The sequence below is a fragment of the Ahaetulla prasina genome, chromosome 1 (assembly GCF_028640845.1).
Source record: "Ahaetulla prasina isolate Xishuangbanna chromosome 1, ASM2864084v1, whole genome shotgun sequence".
Lineage (NCBI taxonomy): Eukaryota > Metazoa > Chordata > Lepidosauria > Squamata > Colubridae > Ahaetulla > Ahaetulla prasina.
In genome coordinates, this window is record NC_080539.1 from 245642341 (window position 1) to 245666525 (window position 24185).

The window sequence follows — 24185 nt, forward strand, 5'->3', positions numbered from 1 at the left end:
CGGGGTGGGGGAATTAGCAAGGAACCCCGGGTTGCTGTTGTGGTGTTCTTTGTGTGTGTGTGTTGTTTTTTTTGGAAAGCGCCGCTGAGAAAACTTCGCGAGCAAACAGCTTGAAATCCGGCGGGAGTTTCTAACTCGCTTATTACACCTAGCAGCCGCCGGAGAGATCGCGGTGAGTCTCTCGTCCCTCCCTCTCCCTCTCTCTCTCTCTCTCTTCCTGCCTCCTTTCTCCCAGCTTAAAGCGCTGGGCTTTCTATTCTCGCTTTAGCTCCTGTGGCTAATTTGTCCTCAATGCCTCGGGGAAGAGACAGCGGGAGTTGGAAAAAGATTAAACCCGCAGGAGCAGCGGGTTCCTAAAAGCCACGCGGCTCTTTCCACGTTGCAGACAGCGCGCGCGCGTGTGTGTGCGCAACTACCAGTAGGCGCCTCTTCCTCACGAGGTCTGCTTAATCCTCAAGAGGCATCCGGTGCAGACCTGCCTAAGAGTAAGTCCCGTGGAACCGCGTGGGAATGAAGGGAAAAACAACAACAAAACGCAGGGTTGCGGTCTTGCGTCCCCCTTTTTTTTTTTTGGAATGGGACTTTCTCTGAGATAAATGTGCCCGAGAATCGCGTTTTTGCGGACGGGAGTCTTAAGTTCCAAGCAGCTCGAATTGTACAACAGCTACTTACTCCCCCGCCCCGATCAAAGTATATTTTTCCGCAATCCTAACTGACAATAGGGAGGAAGCTGTAGGATGCCCGCCTGCAAAACGCAGGCAAGAACGAAGATGGGTGCCGAAGTGGCTTGGGCCAAGCGAGGCGGTCAGATTCTCACATAGCCCCCGCCCCTTTCGCGTTGGCTTGGCTTGGTTACCGGCTTGGTGATGCAACGGATCAAGAGTGCGACCTGCAGATTACCTTGGAAAAGGTGGTTTGCGCTTCGTAAGGCAGCCGAGGAAGAATTGGCGTAAGTGGAGGAAGGGAGGGTTTGAAACCCATCACTGAAGCGCGGGAAATTGTGGTGGGCGAAGAACCGCTTCCCCCCACCCCCCTTTTCTTGGGAGCCTGTGGCTTTGTTGTCAGAAATCTCTGGATCGAAGGTCAGTGTTTCGCCGCCTCGATTTTTTTTTTCCTCGCGAAGCGCAACTTATGTTGCGGTTACCAGGTTTCCCTCCCTTTCTGAAAGGACCGCCGAGTTCCTGCCTCAAGTGTGAGAATCCTCTCAACGGGCTTCTCCGATTGCTACTTCTTGTTTGAAGGGCAGCGCCCGGGTGGTGGTGGTGGGATGATACTAAACAGCAGAGCGTGGAGCCTTGGTAGCCGGATTTCCCCACCCAGCAGATGCCAAAAGCAGACGTTTTTGATAAGAAATTTCATTCCACCCTCCAGTCATGTTTAATGAACACCAGCTCCATGCACACAATTCTTCCTCACGCTCTTGGGTCTCCCCCCCACCCCCTAAACGCAGAGACCTTATTCTCACAAATGCAAAATACCTTTGGGAATAAGAGTGTGTGTGGTGCCATTTCTTCCCCTTCCCCTTTATGCATTTAATCCAAGTTTCAGATTTTCTCTGACAGTTAATTTAGCCATCGTTTACTTAATTATTGCTTAAGTACTGGGTTTGCATGACAGCACAAACTAACCACATCTGCTGGTTTCACACACACAGACACACAGGAATCAATATATGTGTGGTTTATCAATGAGTCAGCAACACACCTAAGTCAAAGTGTCTGGGTCGAATAGACATCTGTTCATGGAGCCTTTTAATATGAAACTATGCAAGGCTTAGAAGGATGCGCTACTTATTATTGTTACAAAGATATTTTTCATTTTTTCATGCAAAAAGGGGCAGAGAAAACTGGTGCTCCCAGATGCATTGAACTAGATTGAATCACTATAATTCGTGTCAGCCTTCCTCAAATTGAACAACTTCCAGATATATGAACTTCAGCTCCAGAATTCCCGGAGTTGCGTGGCAATTACTAAGAATTCTGAAAATTGAAACACAAGATTTGAAAAAGCTTGACCTATAGTTGTGTTGTCTGGGAGATAAAAGGAGTGGAAGCTTGGTGAATGGGATGAGAACAAGTTTAGGAAGATTGACTTTAAAAAAAGTCTACTGTCAGATGTTTAAGTCCCATACAAAAGCAGCCCAAGATATTTTTTTTTAAACTTTGCATAAAAGAAAATCTCCCTGCCTTTCCATTTAGCTTGACTCTTGACTTGCAACAGTTGGATTGGCTGTTGCATCTTGTTTTAGTAGAGCAAAAGATAGGACCTTTCTTATACAGGTACTCCTCCTTTCTTGCCACAGTTTTTAAATGAATCACTGCAGTTAAGAACAACCTGGTTGTTAAATGAATCTGGCTTTCCAGTTGACTTTGCTGGTTAGAAGGTGGCAAAAGGGGATTCTGCATTGATTGTATGTGTGAAAATTGTAACTTCAAATGGTCACTAAATAAATGGTTGTAACTGTAGTGATGTTCTAATTGTGGCATTTTACAACTATGGTTGCCCTGACATCTTTTTAACATTTAGATTGATTTAGATATTAAATCAATCACATCTTTATTATGGTCACAGACCAACATAAGAAGGGTTGAATACAAACAATTTTAAAAGATAAGAAATGTAAAATACACAAAAATAAAAGCATAGCTAGGATATTACCACTTTCTGCATCATGTGACTTTGAGTACTGTAATTCAGGGATGTCAAACCCGTGGCATCACATCGTATTGTGACTTTTTCCCCCTTCGCTAACCTGGGGGTGGGCGTGGCCAGAGCATGATGCATCTGGCCCATGGACCACGAGTTTGATACCCCTGCTGTAGTTATACTGTAGTTATTTCTAATTTTTATTTTATTTTAAAGGTTTCTTATTCAACTGTATGCAACCTCCTACTTTAAATTATTGTTAGCTTTGGGGGGGGCATTGTATTTATGAGCAAATACATATAGTGTTATTCTGAACAGAGAGAAATGGTTATGGAGCTGCTGCTCCCTCTAATATTGTTGTCACACCAGTGATAATGCTGGCTTTGGTCCCACCCTGACAAATCAGTCACTGTTTTGCAACCTGTTTGATTCAGGCATGTGATAAAATTTAAATGACCTAGGAATGATCAAACAGTAGTTAGTTGCTCAAGAGCTTATCCAACTTGCTTTGCTTACTTGTAGCTTTGTAAAAGATTGCATTCTTTTGCAGCAATGCTGTAGGATACAGCGGAGGCAAAGGTTCTGATAAGATTCAAGAACTGTGTTTACTTGGTCTTGGCTGATACTGAAGCTAAGCAGGATCAGAGCTGGCTAGTGCTTCAGGAGAGACCACAAGAAAGAAAATTCCACTGGCTGGATAGGGTGAAAATAAAAACACCATCACACAGAGATAATGGCATATATTTTCTGTGTTGCCGTCAGGAAAATTATCTGGATGTAACTCTGAAATTATCAAGAATTCATACCTTGATTTGAAGGATACTTTTAATATTTGACTACACTTTTCTTCATAATAAAGGATTCTGAAATCAGTTTCTTCTTTAGTCATGGCTAAGATATATAACGGTCTGGGTTCAGAGAGAGAATAGAATCTTCAAGGGCATTATTTAATTAAACTGGATGATATTCTAAACATGCTGGCTGTTGTTTTTTAAATCATGATTTAATTCAGTGTGGTGAACTTCTCTCGGAATAAGAATCCCAAAGATCTAGTCTAGGGCTTAAGGTGTTTACTCAGGAACCAGGAGACTCTGAGTTCTAGTCCCACTTTAGGCATGAAAAATCTACTGGTGTTTGGGGAAAATAGGAGAAGGGAGAACTATTAGGCAATGTTTGCCGCCTTTGACTTGCTTATAAACAATAAAGGCAGAATAAAAATAAAGAAAATAAGAATAAACTTGCTAGTTGAAAAATGGTCATCTGATCCCAGAAGGAATGTGTGTTTCTAAATTCAGTATACCTGCAATTGTAGTAAAATCTAAACTTAATGAACTATTTGGGAGAGGTGCCCATTAAATACAAATTTATGTAATGAATGTAATTGGTCCCTATGAATTAATCTAGTTAATTATCTAGATGTTGTAAATTGATGCAAATGATATCAATTTCTTTAGTGGTCTGGACTGCTTCAGAAACACCAGATTTGTTATTTGTAGATGAAGCACAAACTAATTTTTGGCTGAGGCATCTTATGTCCTAGGAAATGAATATCTTTGAAATTGAAGTTTTATTATCTTTATAGAAGTGTGCAAGTGATTTGGGATGCATAAGCCGGAGAGTTCTGAGTGTGCATGGATCTATTCCCAAGTCACACTTAAGTGGGTTAGCATGGGAGAAGTAATGTTAGGGAAACATGAAAAAGGAGGTTAAATTAAATCCAAACAGATTCAGTTATGCTGAAAGTTTTGCTAACTTCACCCAATGAGTCATGCTGTGGGAAAACCTAAACCCAGTTAACAAGCTTGTTTCGTCTAGTCTTCCCAAAATCCCCAAAGCTTCAACCAAAAACTGTCTACTATTGACTTCATCCCATTCTTAAGAGGTCTGTAAGGGGCGTGCATAAGAGCACAAGCGTGCCTACTGTTCCTGTCCTATTGTTTCCTTTCGTTATATCCAATTAATATAGTTATTACATACTCATGCTTATATATATGCTTATATATTATATAGTTATTTCATGCTTATGCTTATATGTACTGTGTGACAAAATAAATAAATAAAAAAAATAGTCCTCTGAGAAAAGATACTGAACAAAAGATAATAGTGAAAATCTCCGTTAACAGAACTAATAAATTAAGAAATAAGAAATAAACCATGGCTCATGCACAGAGCACATACTTCAAGCATTAATAGGCTGGAACAGTTTATTATTATTATTATTCATTATTATTAAAGATTATCATTATTAAACATATTAACATTTTTATTTATTTATTATTTGTATCCCTCCTTTATTATTTTTACAAATAACTCAAATCAGGAAGCATATCCAACATATCTTCCTCCTCATATTTTCTTAACAACAATAACTCTATAAGGTGAGTTGGGCTGAGAGACCTTGCTGGCCCAAGGTCACCTTGCTGGCCCAAGGTCACCTAGCCGGCTTTGATGGCTAAGGTGGGAGATTTGAACTCATGGTCTCCTGCTTTCTACTCTGGTGCCTTAACCACTAGACCAAACTGCTCTACTATATGCCTACTACAGCTGGCTAGGTCAATGGGGAAGAAGTTTGTGAAGCCTTGTATAGATCTCTTCTAGTGAGATGGTTTGTGTGATATAAAGTAGTTCCTGCAGAAACTAGGTGGGAGCTTTGGGTTTCTAAAATTGTGATTTTTGCTCCAGTTAGTGTGATTCTGTGCTGCTCATACTATTGATAAAGAGATTATATTGAGATATGACTGCCTGACAAGCAAATTGTGGAACATAACTAAAATAGATTTTGAAAAATACTTAACTGAAAATGCCTTTAGTATTTTTGTTTACCTCAGTGTGTTAGTCCAGTACATGCAAGTATCCATATAGAATTTATTGGATGTTGCAACCTTGTGGTTGAAATATATGTTGTCTTGGAGTTGAATCTGTTTTGTTTATTCTGTTGGTATTTAATACTGTGACCTGCGTAGGTTTATCATGTACAAAAGAGGTGGCCATATAAGTTTCTGGATGGATGAATGAATGAATGAATGAATGAATGAATAAAATTAAGCTGGAATAGCAGGAGGTATAAAACAGGCTAATTTTTCTTAAGAAGAAATCTATCTACATTCTCTTTCCATAAGAACTAGAAGCTTGCCTGGGAAAAATATAGCAATAGCACCTAGACTTGTATACCACTTCACAATGCTTTACAGCCCTCTCTAAGCAGTTTACAGAATCAGCATACTGCCCCAGCAATCTGGATTCTCATTTTACCAAAGGATGGAAAAGATGGAAGGTTGAGTCAACCTTGAGCTGGTAGTACCCGAACTCTCGAACTGCTGGCAGTCGGCAGAATTAATCTGCAATGCTGCATTCTAACCACTGTGCCATCACAGCTCTTATAACACAATTAAAAGTCAGTTGAAAAGTATCCTTTTTTTTTAAAATTTACATTTATATCCCGCCCTTCTCCGAAGACTCAGGGCGGCTTACAGTGTATAAAGGCAATAGTCTCATTCTATTTGTATATTTAAAAAGTCAACTTATTGCCCCCCCCAACAATCTGGGTCCTCATTTTACCTACCTTATAAAGAATGGAAGGCTGAGTCAACCTTGGGCCGGGCTTGAACCTGCAGTAATTGCAGGCTGCTGTGTTCTAATAACAGGCTTCTAACAGCCTGAGCTATCACGGCCCTTCTAAACATCACAAGGGCAACTAAAATTAAAGTAGAGGAAAACATCAAGAGCAACTTGGATGTTGGGTGAGGCTATTTCACAACACAACTGAGAAAGTATTTCTCTCCATCCTTCCCTCAGGCATTGGGCTGGGGAGAGGAGAATTAACATTGTGCAGTATTTGAGAGTCTGCTTGGATTTTACCTAATTCTAGATTAATCAGTGAAATCAGTGTAAGGCATCATAGGATGTTTTCTAGCAGTTTCTATAGAAAAAAAGAGAGTCAGAACTTGGTCAAGTATTTTACAATAATGCTCAGTCAAACTTGCCTGGATATCCCAAAGGTGCTTTTTCAGTTGGCAACTGGACTTTGTTTTTTTCTATGAAAATGTTTCACTTCTCATCCAAGAAGCTTCCTCAGCTCTGATAGTGGAGAATGGAAGGATTTATATTCCTTGCAGACAACTGGTCATTTGCATCCTTTTAGAGGCACTTGGAGGTTTATCTGTGTCCTCAGGGTCACTTGAGTAGTGCTCTTGGTTCCTATAGTCTGCAATTTTTTTCTTCTAGGATGAGAAGCGAAATGTCTTCAAAGAAAAAAACAAGAAAGCCCAGCTGCCTCCTGAAAAAGCACCTTTGGGACAACCATGACCTGGATGACTGAGAATCTCTACAGAATTTTTGCCTGGATACTGTTCTTTTTTCTTTTTAAAGGATTGTTTCTATTGTAAGTTAAACATATCACGTTCCTTTTACCATTCTTCATAGAGGTTAGCCTCCAGACTTTTTATTTTCTTCTGAACTTGGTCCAATTTGTCTCTATACTTTTTAAATTTGTCTCAAAAACAATAATCTAAATGGGATCTTACTAAAGCAAAAATAAAGTGGAACAATTAATTTCTGTGGCCAGGATTTTTTGTGCCTGTTAATGCACCTCAGGTAACATTTGCCTTTAAAGTGGCTGCATCACATTATTGACTCATATGTAACTTGTGGTCAGTGAGTCTCTCAGATGCTTTTCATACATGATACAGCCAAATCAAATCTTCCTGTTTTTTACCTTTCAGATTTCCTTCTGAGATGCGGAATTTTGCTTATCTCCCTATTCATTTCATTACCCAAACTAGGTAACATCATGCTATCAGGCGTGCATAAGAGCACAAACGTGCCTACCATTCCTGTCCTAATGTTCCCTTTGATTGTATCCAATTTGTATAGTTTTTCTTTTTTTATACTTATGCTTATATATATATGCTTATATATCGTATAGTTATTTCATGCTTACGCTTATACTATTGTGGCAAATAAATAAATAAATAAAAATAAATCATACTATCATGGGATAGATGGGTAATGAAACATCTGCAAGAAAACAACCAAGCTCAGAGAGTACCATGGACCCCTCATTTCAACCCTGAGATATAAATGTATACTGATTAGGGTACATTTCAAGTGACAGTAAAATTTCTATTCTATTCTATTCTATTCTATTCTATTCTATTCTATTCTATTCTATTCCATTCCATTCCATTCCATTCCATTCCATTCCATTCCGTTCCCATGTGAAAGTGGACTCTGTGGGTATAATCATTTAACCCATACTCTATAACTGTGTTGCTAGAGAACTTGACAAATCATTTGAAATATGTGCTAATGTGTAAATATATGTGAAATCTGACTTCTGGTTGGAATATATTGTATCAACTAAATGTGTTTGGGATTATATCCTATCCAACTGGGTGCGAAAATAAAATAGCGATATAAAGTTCGCATTTGGTTTCTCTGAGTTTCTTCTTAAAATGTTTTCTCATATGAAGTGGAGTTTATGTTTATTTTTCTTGAATATTTTTAACCTAATGGCTCATTTTGTGTTTGAAGAATGAGGCAACAACATGCATGTTTAGAATCATTAGACAAGATTCCACACTACAGTTATCTCACTTAATCCAACTTTTAAGAGCTATGTGAAAGATTGTTAAGTGTCAAAGTACAATATGTGTTTAAAAGGGCCTAATTTATTTATTTTTAATAAGTGAGGGGTCCCTATCCAGAATATACTATTAATGTGAATAATTGCCTACTAAAAATCACCCTCCTTCCATGACTGATCAAAACAGGGAGATTCTGCTTGCTATTGGGAGGATGCTCATCTGGAAGGACACGTTCATAATTGGCATTATTGCACTAGAGGACAAGACAGTTTCTAAGTGGATCCCACCAGTTTAAGCACATTTTTTAAGAAGCCTCAGTAATTTGAAATTCTGTTCCATATCTTTTTTTCTTTGTTAAGAGTAGCAGCTTTGGTTTGTAGGGAAACAAATCCTTTCATGATTTGACAGTTATAAATAATAACTGTCTCAGCATTTTACCAAAATTTTTGAAAGTTTTCCTGCTTCTATAGGAGCCACTTATTTGCGGCACCAGAGGCACAACCTTAGTGGAAGGCAATTTAGATTAGAACATGGAATATGCTGACAGGTCATTTAGGATCTGGATTTTTTTTTAAATCAGGGATTTCAAAACTGTGAAATAGCGGCTATCCTATGGGAACCTGTGAAGATATGAACAAAGTTGTTCATTTACTGATCATCAGCACTGTCAATAACACGAACCAGGTCAAGGATCTTCCCTTTGCAACCAGCAGTCTTTCATAACTGTTTTACATCACACTTTGCTAAGTTCTGTTTTTTTTAATGGCCTGTTTTTATAGCACCACAAATATCTGTATCACTGCAAAACTTATCTTGGAAACCTTATTGTATAGAAACTAACACAGTAACACAGGAAATAACAAATAAATAAGGATTTAGAGATGTAAGTTATACACCCATCTTGAATTAAACCATTGGTTTAACAATTGTTCAAAGTTAATGACGGTGCTAAAAAAAAGTGACTTACAACCAGATGTCACATTTGTAACCACTGCAGTATCCCAGCAGTCACGTGATTGAAATTCAGGCGCTTGGCAATCAATGTTTATTTACAAAGATTGCAACTTCCCAGGATCATGTGATTGTCATTTGCAAATTTCCCAGGCGGCTTACAACAAACACACTCAATAGGGGAAGCCAGATTTGGCTTAAATTATGGCATGATTCATTTAATAACTGTGGCAAAAAAAGGTAGTAAAAGCCAGGCAGGACTCACTTAATGACCTTATCGCTTAGTGATAGAAATTCTGTTCCCAGTTATGCTCTAAGTCAGGGGTCCCGAACCACTGAGCTGCAGCCCACTAGTGGGCTGTGAGCCATTTGCAACCATGTCGTGGAAATGTGCTCTATTTGTGTGAGTGGTGGGCATGCGTGCACACTGTTTGCCCAGAGAGCTGCACATGTGCATGTACACGTGCCGGCGGTTTGCGTGGAACCATCCCCTCTCCCCTGCTGGTCCTTAAAGCCAGAAGGGTTGGGGAACTCTGGTCTAAGTCAAAGACCAGTTGTGTATTGCTTTTAAATGGTGAATCAAGCTGAAATACTTCAAAAAGTTTTATAGAATCATAAAGTTGGAAGGCCCCATTTAAGTATTTAGTCGAATGCCCTGCTCAATAAGGGAATCCAAATTATTACTGACTTTTTGCCTTTAATTACCAGATTTTTTTTAATTTAAAAAAAGATATTTAAACAGATTTTTAAAAAAAGAAAAAATAAAGGAATAAAACAGAATGAACAAGCAAGGAATTTAAACTATCATAGAGATTACTTTTCTCCAGTATCTCATTCATCTCATTCTCAAAAATCACTATTAAGCTTTAAGCTAAGCATAGTTATCAAGATCCATGGTCAACGCAGTATAAATCACTAACTAAGATTATATGCTGCAATAAATTTGAGTATTAAGGGACTGTTTTAATTTAGATAGCCTGCAAAATTGAAATATTTTTTGTTTTGTTTTTACATTTATATCCCGCCCTTCTCCGAAGACTCAGGGCGGCTTACAGTGTATAAGGCAATAGTCTCATTCTATTTGTATAATTTACAAAGTCAACTTATTGCCCCCCCCCACAATCTGGGTCCTCATTTTACCTACCTTATAAAGGATGGAAGGCTGAGTCAACCTTGGGCCGGGCTTGAACCTGCAGTAATTGCAGGCTGCTGTGTTCTAATAACAGGCTTCTTAACAGCCTGAGCTATTACAGCTCTAATTATGGACTATTATGGACTCTATGCATTGAAAATCCCAAATTTTCAATGTGGTACAAATCCATGGATTAAAATGCAGTTGAGGTTCTAGTTTAAACTGAATTCTACATCAGACTTAAGTATAAACTAAGAATCTAAATTGAAGTATCATAGGAACACATATCCAACAAAGAGCCTACCACTTTGATAAGTAATTTGTTTCTCTTTCTGCGAGAGAGTTTTTTTTCTTATTTAAAGCCAAAGTAGACTCTAGGAACTGACTGTGATTACCTTTTTCTTCCTTCCTTCCTTTCCTCCCTCCCTCCCTCCCTTCTTCCTTCCTTCCTTCCTTTCTTTTCCTTTTTTGAAGCTGTCTTCAGCCCTTCAGACTCTGGTGACAGCTTGATTAATATGCTGGGAGAAGGAGTCAATACCCATTTGCTATGATAGAGTTATAATACCTAAGACTACTTGCCTGTGGAATGTAGAAACACTAAAGAATTAATACAGTGGTTTATTAAAAGGTAGCTCCAGCAAACCAATTAAAATTGTGGAAGTTGCTATGCTAAAAACCAATAGCTTTGCAGTAACTTTTAACTTCTGTTGGAAGAAATGTCCAACTGGGTTCAGTTCCAAGTGGAAAGAAAGACACTGGAAACATGGAGACTGCTTGGAAAGATGGTTTAATGGTGGACAGGGCCCACGTGGTTTGAGGAACTCATGGGTAAGAGAGGGAGAGAGATTTATACCCTCTATTGGGCTTTGAATTTGCTTCCTGTTCCTGTGGCAAGAATTGTATCCTGATTGGTTGTCAGACCAATGCTTGGTTGAATCTTGCTGGATGATGTAATCTTCCCAGGTGCCAAGTGGTGAGATGGGCTAATCCTATTATGTCCTGAGGGTGAAGGTCTTTTGTGCTGTAGATAAGCTGGCCCAGCCTTTTGTCTTGAAAATAACCAAAGTATCTGCTGGGGGCAGGAAGCTGAGACTCTGAGTTTGTCTTTAGAAACATGTTTCTCCTTTAGGGAAAATATAATATTCTGTCATTTTAATACTTCCTAGAACCATGATGATGAACCTATGGTAAATGTGCCACAGATGGCATGCATAGCCATATCAGTGAGCACGTGAGCTCAGCTCTGGTGCGCATGCGCACGCCGGCCAGCTAATTTTCAGGCCTTTTGGGCCTACCAAAAGTAGGGAAACAGGCTGTTTCCTGCTTCCAGAAGGCCTTGGGTGGTGGTAGGGAAGGCCTGTTTTTGTCTCTCACCTGGCTCCAGAGCCGTTCTAGGAGTCTGGGGAGGGCAAAAACAGCCTTCCCCCCTGGAGGCCAGAAATAGCCCATTTGCCAACTTCCAGTGGGACAGCAAAAAAACGGGCCTTCTGGTCCCACCAGAAGTTGACAACAGGCTTTTTTTCCGGACTCTGGAGGGCCTCCGGGGGTGGGGAAGGCTGTTTTTGCCCTCCCCAGACTCCTAGAAAGGCTCTGGAGCCAGGTGAGAGAGAGAAATGGGCCTCCTGGGCCATTGCGAGCCAGGAGTGGGGAGCAGGGGGTCACGTGTGCATGCGCACATAGAATTACGGGTGTGGGCACGCATGCACACGACCCTCCCACTCCCCCGTCCTGGCATATGATGGCAAAAGGTTAGCCATCACTGTCCTAGAATATTTCATTTTCCTAGGAGAGGGGTGGGTGCTAACTTTCTACACTTCTATAGACGGCTAACATATATTGGAAATCCTTGCAGCTGCATAATTTCGTAACACAAATGAAAGCTGCGATAATTCTTATAAATAGAGACTAATGCTTCTTTATTTTTCAGCAAGCTTAGTGAATATTTAGCTTCATCCATGTACTTGAGGAGTGCGGAGAAGCCAACTCTTCTAAGGTTTATTTTAACAGCAAGAATCAAAAATGATTATGGGGTTGACTTTTTTTCTTTTTTAGGCCTGAAGCTGCCAGGTTTATAATGAAAATGTGAAAATCTCAAATTTCATTTTAAATATATAGGAAAGGTTTCTAGTGTTTTTATACAAGAAAAAAGAAAATAATGTGAAACTTGAGTGTCTGTGGGTTGAAATGGGGGAATATGCTGTGTTGAAGATGGAATGAACACCAAACATGTGGTAGTGGGATGGCAATGGATGTTATGCAGAATCCACTTAGCTAACATGCTTTGAAATGTAGTAATGGCAGCTAAGCCAAACCACATGATTGGCAAGTCATTTTTATTTAGCAAAGCTTATTTTAAGCTTAGTTTGAAATACATGTTTGCTTCCCCTTTCCTCTTTGGAAAAGATTGATAAAAATCAACATGATTTCATTTTGTAATGACTAACAAAAGCTCATTTTATATCAATGGATTGCTTTACTGTCTCTGAATGTAAAAGGACCTTGGGTCAATCCCAGAAAACAAAATATGGGGGTTTAGTAATAATATGATCAAACCAAAATCCTACTATTCTGGCATTCTCTTGAATAAGGAAGGTTTCATCAATGCTTTATTTAAATGTGTAATTATCCAATGTTTTCTCTTTATTTCCTTTATGGTTCCTAAGGCTTTAGAACGTATTGCTATATAATATAATTTTAGAACTCTCTCTTGCAAATAAAGGAGATGGAAATTTGAATGGCCAATCCTTTCCCCTTGCAAATCTCTTTGGAAACTTAGAAATTCATAAGGTGTTTTTATGTAGCTCAGGATTGAACAGTGGAGTCCTTGATGCTCTTTCAACTTGATTTGTTTTCTTGCAGCCATTTTATTACCCAATTTTTGTTATTTTTATCTTTTGACAAAAATATATTTTATTTGGTATAATTGGATAATAATGATTTAAATAATTACTCATTTGATTTATTGTTAAAATAAATTACTAAAAGACACATGAAACCTGCTTATATTTATTTGTGGAAATATAGAATAGCTAATAGTTTAATAAAATGAAACAAAGAATCAACCCTGTGTAAGTTTATATCATTCTAGTGATACTATAGTGATAATTCTGTAATTACCTATGAGCAGCATAAACTCTTTCTTGTGTAAGAAACCACGATTTCCCCAAAAATTAGAAACCTGTGCAATGGTTGAAGAATTGAGTTGAATTAATGAGTAGATTCAATGAAATCATAGTGCCTTGCTCATTTTCACATGATAGGTCATAATATTGCACTAGTGGCAGATCCTAAATTCTTTCAGTTACCTGATAAACATACCTGTCTTCTGTGTCACCTACAAAGAATAAAAATCTTTCCCTGCAAATCATGTGATTAGCTCCTTGCCTCAGGTATTTAATTCCTCTGCTATCAGGTCAACCACCTGTCCTTCAGTTCTTGTCTTAGCTCATGTAATGATATTGTACTATACATACTTTATTCTGCTCCTTTGCCTTTAATTTCTCCTTATGCCAGGACCTGTTTCTAGTTCTTTTCCTGGTCTTTAATGAAGATCAGTGCCAATCCAAGTGATAGCTTTCCCTTCCCTTCTACAAATTGTAATGCAAATTGTTTTGTTCCCTGGGTAAGTGAGCATTTCAGGCCAACACATTCATGAAACCAAATAGTATTTTACATTTTATCATCTCAAGGATTGAAGTTATTTTGGGCAAGAAAGCTTTTGACTGAGTTGGAGAAAGAAAACAAACACATCGGCTAGAAGTTTTTAAACGGTGTAGACCTACAGCTATGAAATAAATGTGTTTCTAGCCCTTTGGAGAATAGGAATTGAAAAGCCAGCTGTTGAAGAATGAATTTACATTCAGAATGCTGCCATTTTTGATTGTGAAATAGGAATATAAGTTAGAATGCTCTTTAGATCTGAAAAGACAAGGAACAAATTTTACATGAATGTGTGTCACTACTGTAGGACTAATGGTGGGAAAATGCCTTTTGACTATTTAGGGAAGAAAAGAGAATCTGAACAGAATCTTAGATTAGGTAAGGTTCAGTGAATAGCTTTGTTGAAAATTCAAGAAGAAGATTTAAATAGAGAAGTGTTGATAAAAGTGCAGGGCATCAGTGATTTGCTTCCATAGCAACATTGTTCAAACAGAGGCTTAACAGAGCATTGAATACATCCTCTACAACAACCTCCAGTCTTAAAAATGTGTGTGTGTGTGTGTGAGAGAGAGAGAGAGAGAGAGAGGGAGAGAGAATGGAGTTTATTGTTGTTTGCTTGTTAGGTGTCTTCAAGTGGATATAGGTAAGTATGTGGATAGGTAAATAGTTCATCCTGCCAGTTATACTTTTCAGAAAATCAATGCAAGTTACTATTTGTGAATTATTTTATAAACTTTTGATGTGTTTCTGTTGCACAGAGATGGAGAAGTATATGGTCTATGAATCATGGGTGACACTGATTGAGTTTTTCATGCATCCCTCCTGTTTTTCATGTAACATGCAGTATGGTTAGTTCTTTTAGCCTTTGCAACTTAGCCCATTTAATGGATGGAATACAACACTGCTGCTCCTTTTATTCAATACATTTTATTAGCAAATCCCTCTGCTAAGGTAAGAGGACAAAAATGATTTATCTTGGTTTCCCCATGTCCTCTTTGCCCTCATGTTACTGTTCCAGAGATTTAATGAACTCCTGACTTTTATGGACTATAATGTATTGAACTGGAAAGGAGGCATAAAAAATCCCTTCTGTTTGATCATTTGCTTTCATTCATATGAATGATCATTCATATGAAATGAATAGCATCTTTGGATTCTATTCAGCACCTGAGAAATAGTCTGGAAGTACTTTTTTTTTTGAAATGTGGTCTGAGGACACCTAGAGGTCCTCCAAGGCCCTTTCTGAGTCAATGAAATCAAAATTATATTCCTGATATTAAAGATTTTCACTCTTCATTTTCAAAAAAGGTTTAATTTCTTTCATAAAAATATTTTAGCTATTTTAATATATAAGTGGTTTGATATTGTTATTTTTACATGATTCAATAACGTTCTATGAATGTATCAGGTTGTTTTTTAACCTGAATTTTTATTAAAGTTTATTATGAGGTAAAATACAAATATAAACAAAAGGAAAAGGAAGAGTGCAAAAGACAAAAGAAAAAAAAAGTTGTGACATCCAACTTTTTTTAGTGCAGTGCAGTACAAGAAAAGTTACAACCTCATCCTTTTACTTTACATTCATGATTTTTTCAAAGTCAGTTTAGTCATCAAACCCTAAAATCAAAGTTTTATACTTTTTTTTTCAATTTCAAGCACAAAATTAGGAATCAATTTCTAGTTGGAAACAAAAGTAGACAAATTCTTCTCTTTATTTAACATAGTGAGTTTTGCCATCTCTGCCAACTATGGTACATCCCTTTTACCATCCATTCTTGCATTGTGTATCAGGTTTTTTTAAAAAATTAGCACAGTAAATACGATAAGTATAAAAACCTCTTTTGGGGCCCTTCATAATTTCTTAAAGTGGGAACAGATCCTGAGAGCAAAAGGGTAATTAAACACTACTCTAGATGCATGTTTCCATTGCAACAGTCATGTTTAATGTAATTTGTGAACCAGTTTAAGTTAATGTAATATCCAGAAGCATTTTTGTAACTAAAGATCAGAGCTGCCCAGAGTCACTGTATTAGTGAGATGGGTGGCATAGAAATTTATTGAATTTAAAAAAATTGATATTCAGACTGGATATTTTTTTCTTTGCAACAGATTTATTCTTTAACATTACAAGTCTAATGGGTTAGAGAAATGTGCAGATTACAAATCATTTTTGTTATCCTTTTTATTCTATAGTGTATCAGCCTGTCATAATGATAAAAGTAAAAGCATCTGTTTTTATGTATGTAATTTTCTGGGGTTTTTTTTCTTCATTCTGGAACCAACTTTTTTTTCTTCTTGTTTCTGAACATTATAAGCATTACTTACTGAACATAATGATCTCAAACAAACATCCCAATGAATAGATAGATAGATATGAATAGATATATAGAGGAATATAACAAAACCACAGAGTAGTAGAAATATAATGGTTTATTGCTTTGTGATGTCCTTAAAAGCTCTTGTAGTTGCAACTTCTTTTTCCCCCCCATAGGTTCAATGATTAGGCTGCATTTCTGTCACTGTAATCCAAAACAGACAAGTACCAGAAAATGAACATTGTGCCTCATCTTGTAACAGTTATGTAACTTCGTAATGTTCTAATCAGAAGAAGCAAAGATTGTCCAAAGGTGAATAGGTGAAGTCAAGTGACTCTGGGCAGCTTACAATTCTAAAATTATAAAACAGGTAAAATAATTAAAAACAATAAAACAGTAAAAACATTCAGAAAATAAACAGTGAGTCAAGATGAGTAATCAACTAATAGTAAAGCCAAGTAACAGAGCCCTTAATACATTCTGAGCCCCAGGCCCAGGTACATAGCCAAATTTTTAAAGCCTTGCAAAAGTCCAACAGGATTAAGGCCAGTCTAATATCCAAGGGGAGAATATTCTACAAGGCAGGGGATATAGCAGAGTAGGCTCATCTTCTAGTTCCTGCCAGACAATACTCAGGATCTACAGCACGCCCAACCTGGATTGAGAGAAGTTCATCTTCACTACAATTCTGTATTTATAAAAAGTCTCTTTTCTTCTGCCTTTCTTCTAGCTAGCCAACTCAAAAAAATTATTTAGATAGTTCTTGTTAACTTTGATGCCACTTCTTTGCTTTACTTTACTTTGGCTGAGTGCCAAAGAATTGAGGCCTTTGAACTCTGGTGCTGGAGAAGACTCCTGCGAGTCCCTTGGACTGCAAGATGAACAAAACCAGTCAGTCCTAGAAGAGATCAACCCTGACTGCTCTTTAGAAGGCCAGATCCTGAAGATGAAACTCAAATATTTTGGCCACCTAATGAGAAGGAAAGACTTTGCTGGAGAAGAGCCTAATGCTGGGAATGATTGAGGGCAAAAGAAGAATGGGACGGCAGAGAATGAGGTGGCTGGATGGAGTCGCTGAAGCAGTCGGCATGAGCTTTAGTGGAGTATGGGGGATGGTAGAGGACAGGAATGCCTGGAGGAACGTTGTCCAGGGGTCACAATGGGTTGGACACGACTTCACGACTAACAACAACACTGCTATTGTCTAAGCATGTGTATAAGACTTCTTTTCCTCTCAATTCTGTCCATATTTAAGAAATTCTATTAATGAGTGATGTTCTGGTCACTGGAGATGATCCTTTCTCTCTTTCATTGTCACTGAATGTCTCTCACTGTATACCTGGATGTAGAGCTGCTCTAAACCCTCCCATCTAAAGTTCTTGGCTCAGGTGCAAAACATTATGGCACATCAACAAACTTCATCTTCTCATAGTTTGGAAAGTATAGGTTATGTGACCCAATTTCATGACTGTGTGATACATACACAATATACCGCAAAAACCTTACCCCCCCCCTTGGTACCATATTTTACAGACTTAATATTGATGTCTGTCATTTTAACTTCATTTTGGCAATCTGTATATCTGAAAGTGACAATATCTTAACTGGCCAGCTTGCATACCTCTGAAGTGATTACTCACAAATGAAAGCTGAATCTTATAATTGATAACACACAACCAATTGTATTGGGGCAGCTTTAGTACTGATATGTGGACTTCATGGAACAACAAGCAGTGCTTAACTTCTTACAGTAGTGATGAGATAATTTTTTGTCAGTCATTTGAGATAGACCATGCTGAGAAAGATACCTCAAGAATTACAAGAACTCTATTTTATTGATATAGGCTGTATTAATAGACTCTTGGAAGCCTGATAATGTCTCCCCTTCCTTCCTCTTGTATGAAAAAGAATCAAGGCAAGGCAACACTGACTGTATTTCTCACATCTTTCTTGATGTGTATATCTTGCTAAGTTCATGTTTCCCTACAGGTTAAAAGGGATGGCCCATGCCTTCAGGGCCATCTTTGCACTACTCTGTCTCTTCATCTTTTGGCAACGCCTTCCTGTTTTTTTTTCTGGCTGTTTTGGCTGTTTTCCTCCTGACCAGAATCTTGGCAAAGAGTTTAATTATCTGCATTCTCATGGCAGCTATGGTTTACCTTGTTGCTCTAGCTTTTCCATCTAGTGTACCATTAGTTTCTGAGCTAACCTGACATCTTCATCCATTAGGGACATGTCTTCTGTTCATATCAGAGGTGGGTTTCAGCAGGTTCTAACTAGTTCTGGAGAACCGGTAGTGGAAATTTTGAGTACTGGTAGTAAAAATTCTGATTGGCCCCGCCCCACTCTATTCTCTGCCTCCCAAGTCCCAGCTGATTTGGAGGAAATGGGGATTTTGCAGTATCTTTCCGCTGGATTGGGGAGGAAATGGAGACTTTACAGTATCCTTCCCCTGCCGCGCCCACCAAGCCACACCCACAGAACCGGTAGTAAAAAAATTTGAAACCCACCACTGGTTCATACCCTAATTTCCTCCATAATTGGAGAATTTGGTTCCCCAATTTCTCTTGAGGAATGTGATATAACAAGTTACTTCAGCCTTCTAAATTGCTTTCTATGTAACTAACTTGAAATCCTTTGATGATTCCACCTGGAAACAGCAGGTTAATTCTGTGCAGTGTCAGTTCCATCATATCTGGATTTTCTCTTACATTTGAAACAGTAAGGCTTGTCTGTATTGTCACTAAAGATATGATTTGTATCTATTTCCATCATTTTTCCTTTGGGTAGAATTTCTCCTGCATTATCCAGATGTAGCCAAAAGAGTATTATAAAGACAGTCATTGTAAATGAACACTAAGAATCTTGGCTACACTGATGTATTTTTAGAGATTTGCTTTACTGTAATTTATTGAAAAACCACAGCTATCTGGATTGATTTATAACTAACCCATAAGTTGATAAAACTCTGACGGATTCAGAGAGTACATGAAACCAAAACAAATTGAATTACACTAAGGCTTAGTGTAACATAAACCCAGTCCCTGTGTCACATCATCATGATTGAATGCAGAATTAGACCCAAAGAAAGGCGCTTATTTGTCCCTGACCTTTAATTTGTGCCTTCCACATGATTGCTAATTTTATAGGGAGTGGTTTTCTTGCTGACTTTTAAACATTCAGTGTCAGAAATAAGATATTTTCAATTCAATGTAAATAACTATTTCCCTTCCCTTCCCTTCTTGAGGGATCCTTGATGTTCTCTGAGCTTGGTTGTTTTCTTGCAGACATTTCATTACCCAAACTAGGTAACATCATCAGTGCTGGTAATGGTGTTTGTTCTCAGTTTATATTTCAGTGACATTCCCTGACTCTTAAAAAACATTAAATTCTAGAAAATCTCATTGTGACTTTAGATATTAGATGGTAGATAATCAATATTGGAAAAGATAAATTAAGTGTTGTTCCAATCTGCATATCCGATGAGTAGACATGATCAGAAGAAAACCAAAAATAAACACAAGCATTGCAGCAGAGGTCGAAATGATATGGATCTGCTCTCTATAAGGGAAAACTAGTTTTTACGATATCAGTACCATGGATGCCATAAGTATTGGGTTCAAATTGACAGAAAAAACCACATCCTTAAATTATGCAGACACATAAAAGGAGTGCAATGCACATGGATCAAAACAAAGATAAAACGTATATCAATTCCAACTAGCTGGTTATCTATTTAAATTTTGAAAAAACCCAGACCCTTGAATAACCCTCTGGTTCATTTTACCTGGACTCTGTTTTTCTGGAATTCCTGCCTTTAACCCGGAGTTACAGGAGCATGACCTTAGCTTTTTGTTTCTCTCTGACCCAGCATCCTGCTTCTTGCTTTTCTCTTGTTCCCCAGAGAATTGCCTGTCCTCTCCCAAAAGAACAAAGCCACTCCTCCTGCAGCAGGAGGGGTTGAGGTCAGTCTGCACTTTGCTTATACACGGTTTTTTCATGCTTGAAAAAATACAGGCTCTGGGTACATCAAAGCCTATGTGACATGAAGGGTTGCACTCACAATAAAGCCAGGTAAAGTAGGCAATGGTAGTCACCTCCATTAATTAGTTAACATATTAATTTGAATTAGCACCCATATTAGTCTTGAAATAGCACTGGGCCCTTTTTGAGGACAAGTTTTGCAATTGTGATGCTGAAAACAGCAGTTATCACAATGGAAACATTTCATATTTAAATTCCAGTTGATAATTTCTTATAAAAGAAGAACATTACACCATGATCTCAGTATGAATAAAACAGGGTTAATGTTAGTAGATTTTTTGGGGGACTTTCCCAACCTGGGAGCAATCTAACACCTTCAACTCCTAAAGTTTCCCAGATACTGTGGCCATTGCTAAGAATTCTGGAAACTGAAACCCACATATTTGGACCATGGTTAGCTTGGAAAGGGAGCCAGTTTAATCTAGTGCAGGGGTGTCAAACTCAAGGCCCGCGGGCCAGTGCTTAAATCCGGCCCACGGGGCCAGCTTGGGGATATCAAAGAACCGGCCCACAGTACCTCTGCCGGCTAAAATGGGCTGTGTGTGACCCTGCGCGCCCCGTTTTCAGCCTCCCCGGCCTTTAGCAGCACTCTGCCGGCCAAAAATGTTTTTGGCCAGTAGAGTGCTGCTGGAGGCCGAGGAGGCAGAAAACAGGCCTCACGGGGCCCCCACTCGGCCTGTATTTGGCTCGTTTTCAGCCAGCAGAGTGCTGCAGGAGGCCATGGAGGGCAAAAATGAGGCTCAGGGTGCATAGCCCCCTGCACCCCGTTTTGGCTGGCGGGATGCTGCAGGAGGGGTCTGTCCTGTCTGCCCCCTCTCCCCCCCCCCACTGGACCGCAGAGGAGAACTATAGTGCTGATCCGGCCCTCAAAGAAATCCATTTTGACACCCCTGGTCTAGTGGTTAAGGCACCAGACTAGAAAGTGGGAGACCTTGAGTTCAAGTCCCACTTTAGCTATGAAACCTAGCCAGCTGAGAGACCTTGGGCTAGTCATTCACTACCAGCCCAATTCATCTCGCAGGGTTGTTTGAAAAAGAGAAAGAGAAAGGGTGATTGGGTATGTTCACCGCCTTGAGTCATTTGTAAAACTAACAAAGGCAAGATACAAATAAACAAATTTTAAAAAATAAAGGTAGTCCTCATCTTACAACAGTTTGTTTAGTGACTGTTCGTAGTTATAACAGTACTGAAAAAAGTGACTTATAACCATTTTTTACTTTTATAACCATTGCGGCATCCCTATGGACATGTGATTCACATTTGGATGCTTGACAACTGATTCATATTTATGATGGTTGCAGTGTCCTGGGATCATGTGATCTCCTTTTGCAACCTTCTGACAAGTAAAGTCAATGGGGAAACCAGATTCATTTAACAAACATTAGTGTTACTAACTTAACATCTGCAGTGATTCGCTTAACAAATTTGTGGCAAGAAAGGTCATAAAATGGGACAAAATTCACTTAACAAATTTCTCACTTAGCAGCATAAATTTTGGGCTCAATTTTTATTTTATTTTATTTATTTTATTTTGTCACAACAGTATATACAATCATCAACATAAACAATAATTCATCATGAGAGAAAAAGTATATATAAGTAAAAGTATAAGTAAAAGTATGCATATAATACTATAATGAAGAGAACAATAGGACAGGAACGGTAGGCACTTTTGTGCTCTTATGCACGCCCCTTATAGTCTTTATATTTATAATTTATAAATATATTTATATTTATATAAATTATAAATGTAAATATATTTATAATTGCGGTCATCAGTTGAGGACTACCTATAAAGACTAGCATATTAATATGAGATTTTGATTTGTAGTGGAGAATTGCTCTTGGCTAAATGCAACATTATGCAAATGAACTTCTCATGCAAAGGAAGTTCATTTCACTTCTTCTCTCCACGTCTCCAAGTGTACTTCACAGCGTCCCTGAACTCTCTCAAGCAGATCTGGATATTTGAAGATGAATTGTAGAGAAGCAGGAAAAAATTATTTGTCAGTGGCGTCTCTCTGTTCCACTGGCAAGACACTGTTGGATTATAAACCCATAAGAAAAATATTTCAACATTATTTATTCTGACCAGCTGCAGAGCTACCATTTTATAATCTCAAGTATTTTAAAATGTGTTCCCAATTACCTTGTGCATATTTAAAGGAATTAAATTGCCATCAAAGGGTTTTGCAAACTCTTTGATCTTACTGTGCGGAAAGATTCCTATCGGAACAAAGATAATTTTTGACTCTGCACATTGTTTCATTGTGAGATACATTTCCTTTTGTCTGGATGGTATGTGTGTGTGTATGTTTTTTTAAAGAAGGTTGATTACTCCTTTTCATGTAAATGACCTGTGATGTTGCCAGGGGACGTAACATGAGAATTGAGGGCTGAGGCAACAGGACTGTGGCGTAGCCTGTGTGGAGCTTCTGAATACAATTTGTAACTGATGTTTTATAAGTTCTATAGCTCTGGGTTACAAGGGAGAAGAAGGCAGGTGGAAGTGTTTTGTTCCACTGAAATTTGCTCAAAATGATGTGTCAGTATCATAAGCAGTACACTTCATTCTCCATGGATATGACCGAAATGTCAAGAAGCTGTTTTTGGTATAGCCTAAAGCTGCCCACCTTCAAATTATTAATGTAATTTCAGCATTATTTTTCAGAAATAATAATATAGAAAACTGCTGATTCAGTTCTACAGAGGAATTATTGAGTCTGTCATTTGCACCTCTATAACTGTCTGGTTCGGTTCTGCAACCCAACAAGAAAAACACAGACTTCAGAGGATAATTAGAACTGCAGAAAAAATAATTGCTACCAACCTGCCTTCCATTGAGGACCTGTATACTGCACGAATCAAGAAGAGGGCCGTGAAAATATTTACAGACCCCTCGCATCCTGGACATAAACTGTTTCAACTCCTACCCTCAAAACGACGCTATAGAGCACTGCACACCAGAACAACTAGACACAAGAACAGTTTTTTCCCGAAGACCATCACTTTGCTAAGCAAATAATTCCACCAACACTGTCAAACTATTTACTGAATCTGCACTACTATTAATCGTCTCATAGTTCCCATCACCAATCTCTTTCCACTTATGACTGTATGACTATAACTTGTTGCTGGCAATCCTTATGATTTATATTGATATATTGACCATCAATTGTGTTGTAAATGTTGTACCTTGATGAACATATCTTTTCTTTTATGTACACTGAGAGCATATGCACCAAGACAGATTCCTTGTGTGTCCAATCACACTTGGCCAATAAAAATTCTATTCTATTCTATTCTATTCAATGTAGTTGGACCATTTGTAAGTCTTTGACTAAGTATAAGCAACCCAATCCACCAAGCTCCTAAAACAGGAACCCAATTGAACATCCATCCTGCATAAATTTGAGCTACATTTAATGTAGCTCTCAGTCTAATACCAAAATTGTGAACTTAAGTTAATTCTAATTAGAAATAGATTTAAAATAACAGAGTTGGAAGGGACCTTGGAGGTCTTCTAGTCCAACCCCCTGCTTAGGCAGGAAACCCTACACCACTTCAGACAAATGCTTATCCAATCATCTTTGTTGCTCTTCTCTGTACTCTTTCTAGAGTCTCAACATCTTTTTTACATCATAATGGCCAAAACTGGATGCAGTATTTCAAGTGTGGCCTTACCAAGGCATTTTAAAGTAGTATTAACACTCCACATGATCTTGATTCTGTCCCTCTGTTTATGCAGCCTAGAACTGTGTTGGCTTTTTTGGCAGCTGCAGCACATTACTGGCTCATATTAACTGATTGTCCACTAGGACTCCAAGATCCCTCTCATAGTTACTAGCATTG

At 38.3% G+C, this 24185-nt stretch overlaps 1 protein-coding gene across 1 annotated transcript in view; it reads left to right on the forward strand.

Moving 5' to 3' along the window:
- Window positions 1-311: 311 nt before the first annotated feature.
- The window catches only part of MYLK (myosin light chain kinase), a 207630-nt gene continuing 183756 nt past the window's right edge, over window positions 312-24185 (forward strand). The window contains exon 1 of the mRNA XM_058195197.1: window positions 312-485. The gene's annotated coding sequence lies outside the window, so the exon portion shown is untranslated. The remainder of the gene's footprint in view (window positions 486-24185) is intronic.